Source organism: Microtus oregoni, unplaced genomic scaffold (genome assembly GCF_018167655.1).
Source record: "Microtus oregoni isolate MIOR12 unplaced genomic scaffold, Mior012 000086F_ref0000336, whole genome shotgun sequence".
Taxonomy (NCBI): domain Eukaryota; kingdom Metazoa; phylum Chordata; class Mammalia; order Rodentia; family Cricetidae; genus Microtus; species Microtus oregoni.
The window spans coordinates 1,327,000-1,341,601 of NW_024544552.1; the positions used below are offsets into that span (position 1 = coordinate 1,327,000).

At 37.3% G+C, this 14,602-nt stretch overlaps 1 protein-coding gene across 1 annotated transcript in view; it reads left to right on the forward strand.

Moving 5' to 3' along the window:
* The window catches only part of LOC121442000, a 65,593-nt gene that overhangs the window by 25,119 nt on the left and 25,872 nt on the right, over positions 1-14,602 (forward strand). The window lies entirely within an intron of this gene.

A 14,602-nucleotide genomic window follows, 5' to 3' on the forward strand; every position in this document is an offset into this window, starting at 1 on the left:
CTCGTAAAGACTTTATCATATTTCTATTATCAAACTATTTAGTGCCAATGAAAACTACAAATCCCAGAAGGGTTGATAGACACCTCTTGTAAAATCTCCCACATGGTACAATTATAAAAAACTGTTAAATTCTTGAATACTAATGTGTTCAGACATTTTATTTATAAAAGAAAAATTTTTTACCTGCAATGATCGGTTCCTGCCAGTGGTGGTCTCTGTGTTTTTGGAGCCTGTCCTAGAACTAGCTCTTGTAGACCAGGCTGGCCTCGAACTCACAGAGATCCGCCTGTCTCTGCCTCCCGAGTGCTGGGATTAAAGACTTGCGATACCACTGCCTGGCCGACCTCAAACTCACAGAGATCTGCCTGCCTCTGCTTCCCAAGTGCTGGGATTAAAGGCGTGTGCTACCACTGCCTGGCCAAGTCACTTTGTATCAGACCAAATCTGCCGCTGTGGCAGCTTTTGTTGCAAACCGCAGGTACTTGAGCTTCTGCTAATTCAGGCAGTGGGGTTCCGTGGCAAATTTAGCCAAGGTAGGCAGAATGGGCCTGTGTGGCCAAGTATGTCTCGGACTCGGCACTGGGGCCCGAGTCACGAACTAAAAAACAGCATCACGAACTAAAAACACATCAGTATTAATTCCACTACACATGTAAATATCCAGCTTACTTAGATAAAGTCATGTTTAGAAGGAGGAGCCTTCTCTTCAAGGACCATATAGTTGGAAAGAGGTGGCTCAAAATAGGACAAAACAATGAAGAAAATGAAGCAGAGAAGATCAACAGCCTTTGAGAGGGCCAAAGGTCATATAAGGCTATTGAGGCCAATAGACAAGAATGGGTGACTGGAGAATATATAAACATTGCTTTAGCTCAAATTGTTAGAATCTTATAGTATCTCTCACTGTCTCTTTCAAGGTCACCAAGCCTAAAAGAAAGAAAATAACCCCTCTCCATCCAAACCCAATTAATGAAGAAGGAAGGGGTGACCCACAAAATTAATTCAGTGCTTTCAACAGTGGAGCTTTGAAAATAGGAACACCAAGCAACTGGAAACAAACAACAGCTATAGAAGTACATCCAAGCATTTAAGAATTGATACCTGACTTGCGATTGTGTATTTTCATTTATAGAATTCCTTATCTGTTTTTCTATGAAAATATCACTTGAGTTTAATTTTTCCAGTGTTAAACTAAGAAAAATTTCTTTTGAAAAGGATACATTCGGTCAAAGTAGTCATCTACAGTATGCGGAAAGATTTTTACTTACTGTTCTTCTGATAGAGGACTAATATCCTGATGTGGGAGTATCATATATCAATCTGTTGATTTCATTGGTTAAGTAATAAAGAAACTGCTAGGCCCATTTGATAGGCCCACCCTTAGGTGGGTGGAGTAAACAGAACAGAATGCTGGGAGGAAGAGGAAGTGAGCTCAGAGGCTCCACAGCTCTAATCTCGGGAGCAGACGCCTCAGGGAGACGCCATGCTCCCAGCTCCCAGGCAGATGCATGCGATGAAGCTCCGACCAGGATGGATGTAGGCTAGAATCTTCCTGGTAAGCGCTCCTAGGGGCGCTACACAGATGATTAGAAATGGACTAAATTAATATGTGAGAATTAGCCTAGAAGAGGCTAGATAGAAATGGGCCAAGCAGTGATTAAATGAATACAATTTGTGTGTTGTTATTTCGGGCATAAGCTAGCCAGGCAGCCGGGGTGCTGGGGACGCAGCCCCGCCGCCCTTATTACTACAATATCCAAAATATATAAAGAACTCAAAAAAGTAGATAAGTGAGAAAACAAATAATCCAATTGAAATTTGGCTAAAGATCTAAGCAGAGCATTCTCAAAGAGGAAATTCAAAAGGCTGTGATACACTTAAATGTTCAATATCCTTAGATATCAGGGAATGTAAATGATATTATTTTAAGAATTCATCTTAAACCTGTCTGAATAGCTAAGATCAGTAAAACAGGTGACAGTTCACGCTGGTGAGAATGTGGAGTAAGGGAACAGTCATCCATTGCTGGTGGAGTGCAAACTTCTACAACCTATGTGAGTTTCCTTTAAACACTTTTAATGCAATTCACATTTTTAGATATTTTTGTCTGGGAAATCTTTTCCAGACTCAAAACCATAAGATTGTATCCTTTTTCTCTTTAGAGTATAGCAGTTTAGTTCTTTCCCTTTTAGCATATTATCTGATTTTTCCATATTTTTAAGATGTAAAATGGGATTTACTTTAAAATGAGTATGAAATTTGTCTCATTAAAGTGACTATTATTGGTAAAAATATGCTTAAATAAACTCTCTTTTCTCCGCTTATTTATTGCTTACTATTTTCCAAAAGCAGCTTTCTAGATTCGTTACTGTATTTGACCAGCATTTCCTCTGTATTTTAAATGCAAAACTACATTAAAATTGATGCTCAACTTTTTTGACCTGGATGGAGGGAGGAGGACCTTGGACTTCCCACAGGGCAGGGAACCCTGACTGCTCTTTGAACTGGAAAGGGACAGGGAGGGTGATGGGGGAGGGGGAGGGAAATGGGAGGAGAGGAGGAGGTGGAAAATTATAAGTAAAAATAAAAAAGTGTAAAAAAATTGATTAAAGACAAAGGTATAATTCTAATACAAAATGTTATGTTTTCAATATTCTACATATAAAACTCAACATATAACATCTAACACACCTTATCTTACAATCACACAGAAAACAATAGTTAAAAATCAGTTCCTCACATAATCTAAGTACAATAGACTAAAATACATTTAGAAACAGCCTTTTAAATTTTGATCAATTTTACCTCTTCCTACTTCTTCAGTTCCTCTGTTACCCATACCTATCCCATACCCAGCTTACTTGATTTAAGGAATAATTTCTGTATAATTAGTGCATCTATATATTCTTGGCTATTGTCACACACTGGAGTGTTCTACCAGTAGTAAGGTAACCCAGACCCAGAAAGACAAATATAATATGTACTCACTTATAAGTGACTTTTAGACATAAAACAAAGAAAAAACAGCCTACTGCCCAGAACCCCAGAGAACCTACACAACAAAAAGGACCCTAAGAAAGACATGTATGGATCCACATATGAAAAAGAAAAAGACAAGATCTCCTGAGTAAATTAGGAGCCTGAGAGTCATGGGAGATGGTAGAAGGTAACAGGAGATAAAGGAAGGGTAGCAGAGAAAAATATATAGCTCGATTCAAAAAATAGTGCTCTCTCTCTCTCTCTCTCTCTCTCTCTCTCTCTCTCAGTTAGGTTTAATATCTTGTCTCAATCTCCTTTCTCCATGTTGGGCTTTTGTCTGATTAAAGTTAGACAGGTCTGATCTAACTTTATGAGGTGAATACTCTCACAAGCACTGAATGTTCATATGTGCAAGTTCCCTGTTCTATCCATAAACTTTGTTTCCTATACTCATCTGCTTTTGCTACCAGGCTCTACCAGACTGCAGGGAGCACGTAAGTACTAGTGTTGGCAGACAAGCACTGTGGAAATGAGGAACGCTAAACACACATGATTGGATTGTCTTTTTAAAGGAAGAGATGTGTTCTGCTCAGAAGACTATAAATGGGTGTGGTTAATAGCCTGGTGACTTTGAGACTTTTCATATGGCCAGACATTACCTGCTCACCCAGACTCCTACATTGATCTCAGTAAATCTATAGCACTGGCTTTCCTAAAACTTCATCATGAACATTGTTAACTTTGAGCCTGCCTTCTTAGTTAATCTGTAGAACTCATTCTTATGGAATATATCACTTACACTTTATCAGATTCTAGATGTTGCCATGGCTTAATGTTCATTATGAAACAGGATTAAGTTAATTATCACCAGGAATTTTTTTCCAAGCTGTGCTGTGCGTAAATATTCTTGAAATAAACAACCTGATATCAGACTCTAATTTGAAACAACACAGGCCACCGAGTCTTGCTGAACAAATCTCCTTAACCTCCCCTGCATTGGTACTCTGCTGGCCATGGTGTTTAGCATGAAGCTGATCTCCTACAATGCTCTCCAACATATGGGAAGAGGGTTTGCATTACAGATGTCGCATTTAGGGCTGAGCACTGTACAGTCTCTTATTCTCTACACCTTGACCAGTTGTGAATCTTTGTTTTGATTACCATAGTAATGAGAAGAGACTAGTTGTCACTTTAATATTATGTCACTTTGGCAGAGTAATAAATGTCAACTCTTCCCTTTGGTCTATGACTTGTCTAGCCCTATGTTCTTGGTCTAGATAATAATACCATGTGTGGATTCTATCTTGTGAAGTGATGCTTGTTGATGCTTGTGAGGCTTATAAATCAATAAAACTGATGTTTACTTTTGTCCTCTGATAACATACATGCATTTCACCTTCTAGTGCTCTGAAAGCTAACCAGTGAAGATGAAGCTTCCAGATTAAAACCAACTTGTTTCTCTAGGTTTGATGACCCATTCATGTCATGTCTTCAAGAATTGGGACTTTACAAAATCATTAAAGAAAAAAATGATCAGTAAACACTACAATCCTAAATATATACTCACAAAGCAGAGGCACTCCATTTATAAAAGAAATACTAATAGTCTAGGAATAAATTTTTAAAATCAGCAAAGATAACTATTTTAACTACTGAGAGAGTTATTCTTATGTAAATGAGAACATATGTGACACTTTGGATTTTATAAATCACTAAGATGAATAGAATGGAATTCTCACAATATGTAAAGGCCATGCAAAACTTTAGAGGTGACAGCAAAATCATGACTGTGGTGCAAGATATGACCAGTGAAAACCTGTGACAAGATGGGGAGGAAGACCCTGGGACCCCCAATTCATCGTACTCTATTCGCTGTGATCCTAAAAATGGCCCTCAAATAATGGAAAAATAAAAATCTTTAAAAGAGAAACTCTAATACTTTTTGGAGAAATTATCATACAACTCAAAAACTGGTATAAAAGACTGAGAGCAAAAATACATTAAGAAAATGGAGAGGCTTTATAGGAAGTGCCAGTTACACTATTTATCAAGACTAGTATAAATAAAGAACTACTATATATAAAAAGGCATCAGGTTAGTGGAACAGAGAAAAATCAACAGGGATGTAATAAGGAAGTAGAACATTGTTGCAAGAAAACATGGCCTTCTCTCTGGAGGGAAGGATGGAAAACTACGAAAAAACTAGGGAAGGTCATGTAGAGTGAAAACAGCATGAATCATGTTCTTGCTATTAGTTCTTTTTTGTTTGTTTGTTTGTTTTTCGAGGCAGGATCTGACTGCATAACACTGCCTGACCTGAAACCCATTATGTAGACCAGGCTGGCCTTAAACCCATGGAGACAAGCCTGTCTCTACCACCTGAGTAGCCTGCATGGATACAGATAAGTAATACTGGATATTTATCTTACAAAATATGTAATAAGAAACTAAAGATCTAAAATAGAATGTATTATTATTACAGTTTCATAAGTATTTTTCCATTTTGTACTTTTAAAATATATTTTAAATAAGATACAATTTACACTACTTCATCATTCTTTTTTCTCCAGCACCTCCAAGATTCTACTCATTTTCAATATGATAGAATTCTAAAAAATAGTTTTGTTATATGTTAAATAACATAATATGCAAGTATGTAAGTATTTTTATTGAGCTCTACATTTTCTGTGCTCCCCTCCCTGACTCTCCTCTCCCCGACTCTCCCCAACTCTCCCCTCCCTGCCTCTCCACTCCCCTTCAGTCCCCTCCCAAGGTCCCCATGCACCCAATTTACTCAGGAGATCTTGTCTTTTTTCACATCTCATGTAGTTTAGATCTATGTATGTATGTATGTATGAATGTATGTATGTATGAGTGCTGAAGAATGTGTGCAATAGAAAATTTCTCAGATTCCAAACACAAGTTGTCTCAGTGATTTCATGTGCATTTTTAACATCCTCCTTTATTCTCTTCTATGCCAGTTAAAACAGCAGTGCTCCACTTACTGTTAGAGTTCCTTCTTGCTGAAAAGTCTTTGTTTTGGTTGCTTGGCTTATTTCTGTTGTTTAGTTTTTTTTCTGGTGGTAATATGTAGGCAATAAAAGGGAGAATTAAATAGAAATTCATTTCTATTGATTATTTTTAAAGTATTTATATAGTCTTGGTAAACCCCGGTATAAGACTTTGGTACACTTGAATTTAGCATCTTTTTTGTCGGTGTTGGGCTATTTTTTTTTTTTGCCTTTTTGCTTGTTTGTTTTTTGTTTTTCAAAAGAGGGTTTCTCTGTATAACAGCCCTGGTTGTCCTGGAACTAGCTCTTGTAGACCATGCTGTCATCGAACTCACAAAGATCTGCCTGTCTGTGCTCCTGAGTGCTGGGATTAAAGGCATGCACCACCACTGCCCAGTCAAACTTAACATTTTAAATGTTGATTTGAGAACTCTACCCATATTAGAACAATATTGTTAAGTTTATCAGTTAAGTAGACCAAATTTCTAAGTATTTTCACCTTGTAGTAAGTGCCAAATACTGCTGAATCTACTATAAAATTCAGAGAAAGGCATTTTGCCCAAATTCACAGGTATGTGTACTCTCCCACACACATGGAATGTATACAATGTATGTACATGGATAAATGCATGTGCATGTGGAACAAAACATTCCATGATACTATTTATAGAGCCTTGAAGAAAACTATTGTAAGAAAATATGGTGCAATTTTACTATAAGATAAATTCATATTAAAGCTGCTATTCCTTTCCAGGAAAAGAAAACATATTGTGTTATTTGACAGTAGTTTGTAATGTTAAGTTATTTAAAGCTATACACAAACATATATATACACACACATATATAATTATTTTCTTCATGTATTATACAGAGCAACTTGTTTTTAATTTTTCCACCACTGAGGAATGTTTTGTTACAATATTTAGGTGCATGATTTAACTAAAATTCATCTGTTATCACTTGACTAGCTGGATCATTCATGAAAAAGCTAATAGAGAACATTTTTCTTGACTCTGTTGGTCTCACTTCACTTTAATATATCTATCCTACATTTTAAGTCAAAAACACTACTTATCCTTATATCCTTTTTCGTGGTTCCCTCAAACATGCTGCAATATGTTCTTTTCTTCTCTCTGTCATAAGGGCTTTCAATTTTTTGGTAAATAATATTTTAATTAATTCATTAAAAATTAAACTCTCCTAGGCTACAGAGAAACCCTGTCATGAAAAACCAAAAAGAATTTAATACAATATATTTTATAATTTTTGACAATTTTTCCATTATTTCTACCCTTAACTGCACTTGTCTTCCCCACAAGCCTTTTCAAATTCATAATTTATTTAATTATTAATGCATAAAAGCATATATCTATGTACATGCATGTATATGTGCATTGTTTGTATGTGTATGTGATTAGAGCTGACAATTTGGGATCTGATAATTGTTAGAAGCTTTGGTTCAACACTGGAGAAGATTGTTTCTACCTTTCTTTTATTTTGTTTTTGGTTTATTTTGTTTTTCTTCAAGACAGGGTTTCTCTCTGTAACAAACCTAGTTGTCCAGGAACTCACTTCGCAGACAAGTTTTACCTCAAACTCACAGAGATCTGCCTGCCTCTGACTCCCAAGTACTGAGATTAAAAGTGTGAACCACCACTGTCCACCTCCATTCTGCCTTTTGTAATAACACACTTAATTCATGTAGCTCTCCATTTGGGGGTAGGTGTGTGAGATTTACTCCATGAAGGCTGTAATGTGAACCAGTGTTACCATTATGAATAATTTTTAAGAAGTCATGTTACTGAATTTTCATGAGATGCCCATGTGCCATATAGAGAAGACACTGTCTTGCACTAAACAACAAGGTCATCTGGCTCTTACATTCTTTCTTCCACTGTCTTCCTTTAGTTTGGGTGCAGAGATTATATTAGAGATGCAACAATTAGGGATGAACCCTCCACAGTGTTGTCCCCTTGATCTTTATCAGATATGGATTTAAACAACGCTTTCATCTACTGCAAAAAGTAGCTTCTTTGAAAAAGGATGAAAGCTGAACTTAACTGTAGGATTAAGAATGGGTATTTAGAATGAAATACAGTTGGCTATTGTACTGGTCTAAGAAAATGACAATAGTTGTTTTTCATCTAGCGACCATGAGCTCACCATCCAGTAGCTGGCTAGGTTTTCAGTACCGGATATGATTTCCCTCCTATTGAGAGGGCCCTACTACGTCCAGGTGGACAATTGTTGGTTACTCCCCAAATACAAGTGCCACCATTATCCCATTAGGAATTTCTTCCTGTGCTGGTCATTGTTGTTCATATGTAACTTGGAAGGAGTATTAATTACTTTTCTCTTGTGGCAGCTAGCATATCAACTTCAGATGAATTGAGAGCAAGTCAACAACTCCTCAAATGTTGTACTCCAGATATCTAGATTCCATCACAAAACCACAAATGTGAACAACCAGGAGAATATAGCTCTTCCTGAACACAGTAATCCCATTTTAACAGGCCCCAAGAAAAGCAATTTAGATGAAGCAGTGGCAAAAACTTTAAAAAGCAATTTGAAATATGTCTGAGGCTATGAAAAAAAATTCTGCATAAAGACTGTGAAAATATAAACAGTTGAATGAAAAATGAAAACAATTCATGACCCAAAAGTAGAATTTAGCAAAAATATTGAATCACTAAGAAAACCTAAACATAAATAAAACTGGAAATAAAATACTCAGGAAGTCTACAAAAGCCTCAGATGTAAGTCTCACCAACAAATTAAAAGACATGGAAGAGAGGATTTCAGAATTTAAAGATAAAGAAGAAAAAAATCGAATACCTTATCTTATTCAAAGAAAATGTTAAATACAAAACCAAATACAATTAAGAGTTGTACAATACAGAGCAACATGGTGTGTGTGTGTGTGTGTGTGTGTGTGTGTGTGTGTGCCGTGAACCCGCCCCAGTGTCTGCACTCTGTGTGCTAGAACCCAGTTCGCAAGCTTCGGGAAAGGGTGCTGGAGGTTGAGAATACAGACACAGAGACAGACCGACACACGCAGATCTTCAAACGCTGATTCAGAAAGCCCCCTCAATTAATACCGTGAAGGCTTAAATACACTATAGTCAATGGCCAACGTGTGATAATCCCATCCTCTGAACCTCTAAGGTAGACACAGTTTCTAGTAACTTCAATTAGAAGGTACTAGCAGGATAGAGCAGCTGAAAGCCAGGACTCATTAATCCCAACATCCAGCTGAAGGCCAGGTCTTAATTGGTCCCAACATGTGTGTGTGTGCATGCATGAGTGTGTGTATGTGTCCTGTGTATGTGCAAGTCTGTGCGCGTGTATGTGTGTGTTTGTGTGTATGTGCATGTGTGTGCATGCGTGTGTGTGCACGTGTGTGTGTGTGCATGTGCGTGTGTGTGTGTGTGTTTAGACGATGAAACTAGAAAAGAGAACATGAGAAGGGAGGCATAGGTCTTATGAGAAGGGAGAAATGGTAATGGTGGAGGAATACATGTGACAAGAAAGCAGAGCGGGAACAACCTTGGAGAGAAGACAGATAACCTGCAAGAATGGGTGGGAGGGCACAAAGGAGACTTCATGGCAGAGAATGATGAGAGTAAAGTATGTAAAACATATTTACAGACTGGGGCTCATCATCTTTGTTAGGATAGCTGAAAGACTGATGCTGAAGGTATCTGTGGATGTGAATGTGTTATTATCTCAGGAAAATTAGAGAAAAAAACCTGTGAAAAAGACTAAAGAGAAAAAATTACTGTATTCTTTGTTACTTTGAAAATAACTATCGAGGTTTAAAGGAGAACAATCTATTTTTTTTCCTTTGTAAACAGAAGAAGTCATGCAAAACATCTGTTGCTACAGGAGAAGACACACTACCTGAGACCATGTCCCAGCTTAACATAGCATCAGCTTCCAGCCCACATCCTGCTGATGATCAACAACTGCTCCCAACCTTTCCCTAGACCTTGCTGAGAGTCCCCCTACTCCTGCTCCAGGCCTCGCTGTGAGTCAACCCCAGATTCTTTTCGGAATCCACCAAACTCTCCTAGCCATTCCTCCTCAAGTGTTATGATTTCCTGTTTCCTTTATGATATCTTCATGATATAACTACAGGGCTTATAACCTTGAAAGAAGTTCTTTAACTTCCCACAAATTTATTTATTTCAGGTGTATATTTATTTATTGAGTGTAAGTTTTGAGATACTGCCTGCAATTTACATAAATGCACTCTTCTACTGCTTGTGTCATTACATCAGAACACTGTATATGACATTTCAGAGCAGCATCATTTGGAGCATTAGGTCCTTAGGCACATCTAATTATTTGTGTTCACAAATCATAATAGTAATGTAAATAGAAACATTCATAAGTCTGGAAAAAGTACAACTCGATTCAATAATAATTTTTCTTTGAATGACCCCAGATTTATAAAACAATTTTCTAAGAGGCTTTGAATTTGGAAGACTGGTTCCCTGCTTGATCATAAACACTCAAGGCAGTCAACAATACTGAACATCACAATTATATTGAAATGATTCCATGACAACTTACCATTACTTTTAAATCAAAATTTAAAATAAAGTTGTATGCTTTGTATAACTTTATAAAAAGTGTATTGAAGATAATAGATATTGTTCTTGCAGAAATTTTATATAAGCTGAGTTATGATTCCTATAAAGATTTTAACTTAAATAAGTATTGACGTGAGTCCTAACTGGGCTTTGTGCATGATAATCCAGCAAGCTACTGGTTTACAGGTACCTCTGAATATTGACTGTTATCTAGGTGTGATTGGTGTCATAAATATTTTTCTCAGCTCTGTGGTACCATCTCTGTTTTAAATTGCTCTCCTGAAATTCAGAAATAGTGCAAGAAGTCACCTGTGGTAGTTCATAACTGTAACCCTTGCATTAAGGAGACAAAGACACGTGGGCTTCTGTGGGTTGTCGACAAGCCTAGTCTACATTGTAAGTTCCAGGATAAATAGTAAGATCCTGGCTCAAAAAGAAAGGATGGGAGGTAGGAAGGAAAGAAGAAGGAAGGAAGGAACTTAGGAATGAAGGAAATAAAGGAATAGATGAAGAGTGGGGGGAAGAAAAGTGAGGAGTACTGTAGAGACAGTTCATCAATCAACTGCCCCTTTTTGCTTTTTTTCCTGCTCCAAGATTCTCCTCCATATTCATTATTCTGCATGTGAAGAGCTTCTATTTCAAATTTTCAGATTGGCAAAGTCCTTGGGTTACATCCTGTGACTGCCTACATAAGCCTTTATTTATTTATTTATTTGTTTATTTATTTATATTTACACTGTGAGGTCTGAGGAGAAGCACACATGCCATGGTGCTCTTTTTGAAGTCACAGGACAATTCTGAGAGTTGGTTTTAAAGCAAATATTTGGTTGCCTGATACAGATCAGAATGGTGAAAGATTGTTGTAATGAGGCCACTTGTTTGTTTCCCTGCCTTCCGGCAGCTCAGACCCAAAATATTCACACAGAAACTGTATTAATTAAATCACTTCTTGGCCAGTTACTTAAGCATATTGATAGCTAACCCTTACCTCTAGAATTGACCCATCTCCATTTTTTCATATTTTAACATGAGGGTTGTGTTTCAACACATCTGTCCCCAACATTAGCTCCATGGCTTCTTTCTGACTCCACCTTCTTCCTCACAGCATTCAGTTTAGTTTTCTCCACCTAGCTCTATTCTACTCTATCAGGCCAAGCTAGTTTTCTTTATTTATTAATTGTAATCACAGCATACAGAATAGAATCTCACATCAGAAGAATCATTCATGCCAAGTGATGTTCAGATTTATATTTTGAGAGTGATATTTACTAGAAAGGCCTTCTATAGTAAAGAACAGGTTTGTCTTCCCTCAAGAAGCCAAAGTTAATAAAAGGTAGGTAGGTACTGAAATGAGGCCTATAATGTAGCTGAAGGGTACAATTCCTTGTATTATTTATTCTTTGTACATTTCAGTACATTCTACAGTTTAGTCATTTGAAATAAGAACTCCATAAAAGTGGAAGACTTATATGACAAGAACTTTAAATCTTTGAAGAAAGAAATTGAAGAAGACACTGGAAAATGAAAAGATGTCCCATGCTCTTGGGTAGGTAGAATTAACATAGTAAAAATGGCAAACTTACCAAAGGCAATCTATAATTCAATATAATGCCCATCAAAATCCCAGCAAAATTCTTCACAAACCTCTAAAGAACTACTCAATTTCATACAGAAAAACAAACAAAAAACCCAGAATAGCCAAAACAACCCTGTACAATAAAAATTTCTGGAGGCATTACAATCCCTGACTTCAAACTCTACTACAGAGCTACAGTACTGAAAACAGGCTGGTATTGGCATAAAAACAGACAGGAGGACCAATGAAATCGAATCTTAGACCTAGATATTAATCAACACACCTTTGAACAACTGATTTTCGACAAAGAAGCAAAAAAATTCAAATGGAAAAACAAAGGCATATTTAACAAGTGGTGCTGGTATAACTGGATATCAACATGTAAAAGAATGAAAATAGATCCATATCTATCACTGTGCAGCAAACTCAAATCCAAATGGATCAAAGACCTTAACATAAAGCCATCCACACTGAACCTTATAGAAAAGAAAGTGGGAAGTACATTTGAATGCATTTTGGCACAGGAGACCACTTCCTAAATATAAGCCCAGCTGTAACACAGACACTGAGAGAAACAACTAATAAATAGGACCTCCTAAAACTGAAAAGCTTTTGTAAAGCAAAGGACATGGTCAACAAGACAAAGCAACAGCCTACAGAGTGGGAAAAGATCTTCACTAACTCCACATTAGACAGAGGTCTGATCTCCAAAATATAAAAAGAACTCAAGAAAGTGGTGTTCAAAACAACAATCCAATAAAAATGGAATACAGACCTAAAGAGAGAACTCTCAACAGAGGCATCTAAAATGGCTGAAACACACTTAAGGAAATGTTCAAAATCCTTAGTCATCAGAGAAATACAAATCAAAACAACTCTGAGATTCCATCTTACACCAGTAAGAATAACCAAGATCAAAAACACTGATGACAACTTATGCTGGAGCGGTTGTGGGGTAAAGAGAACACTTCTGCATTGCTGGTAGAAATGCAAGCTGCTACAGCCCCTTTGGATATCGTGCGGCAATTTCTCAGAAACTTAGGAAACAACCTTCCTCAAGATCCAGTAATACCACTTTTAGGTATGTATCCAAAGGATGCTCAATCATGCCACAAGGACATGAGCTCAACTATGTTCACAGCAGCATTGCTTATCATAACCAGAACTTGGAAACAACCTAAATGCCCCTCAACTAAAGAATGGATAAGGAAAATATGGTGCATTTACACAATGGAGTACTACACAGCAGAAAAAAATAATGACATCTTGAATTTTACAGGCAAATGGATAGAGCTAGAAAACATCATTTTGAGTGAGCTTACCCAGAACCAAAAAGACAAATACAATATGTACTCACTCATAAGTGGTTTTTAAACACAGAACAAAGAAACCAGCCCACAAACCACAATTCCAGAGAACGCAGACAACAATGAGGACCCTAAGAGAGACATACATTGTTGAGGGAGCTGCAGGCTGTGTTCCTACCGCCAGCTCCCGGCCACCTGGCTAGCTTAAGCCCCGAAATAACAACACACAAATTGTATTATTTTAAACACTGCTTGGCCCATTATATCTAGCCTCTTCTTGGCTAACTCTCGCATCTGGACTAGCCCATTTCTAATAATGTGTGTAGCACCCCAAGGTGCGCTTACCGAGAAGATTCTAGCCTACGTCCATCCTAGGTCAGAGCTTCATGGCGTCTGCCCGGGAGAGGGGAGCATGGTGTCTGAGCTCACTTCCTCTTCCTCCCAGTATTCTGTTCTGTTTACTCCACCTACCTAATTTTCTGTCCTATTAAGGCCAAGGCAGTTTATTTAACCAATGACCTTCCTCCATCAATACATAGATCTAATCTGCATGGGAAGTAGAAAAAGACAATATCTCCTGTGTAAATTTGGAGCATGGAGACGTTGGAAGAGGATTAAAGGGGAGGGAAGAGGCAGAGAGGGGAACAGAGAAAAATGCAGAGCTCAATAAAAATCAATAAAAAAAATGGTTGGTAAAATGGAACTAAGAAGAAATTTACTGCAGTCATTTTAATATCTAACAAAATCAACTTCAAATCAAAACTGATAAAAAAGTATTAGAAAAAGACTATATATTCATGAAAGGAAAAATACACCACTAAGAGGACTTTATAATTTGAAAATCTATGTACCACACAAAAAAGCACCCAAATTTAAAACAGTAATACTACTATAGCTTAAATCACATGCTGACTCTCACAAACTGATAGTGGGAGACTTCAATACCCCACTGATGTGGGATTCCCCTTTGTATGCTATGAATACCACTGGTTAATAAAGAAACTGCTTTGGACCTATAGCAGGGCAGAACTTAGGTAGGCAGGGAAAACTAAACTGAATTCTAGGAGGAAGAAGGCAGAAAGAAGCCATGGAGCCTCCAGAGACAGACATGTTGAAACTTTGTTGGTAGGCCAT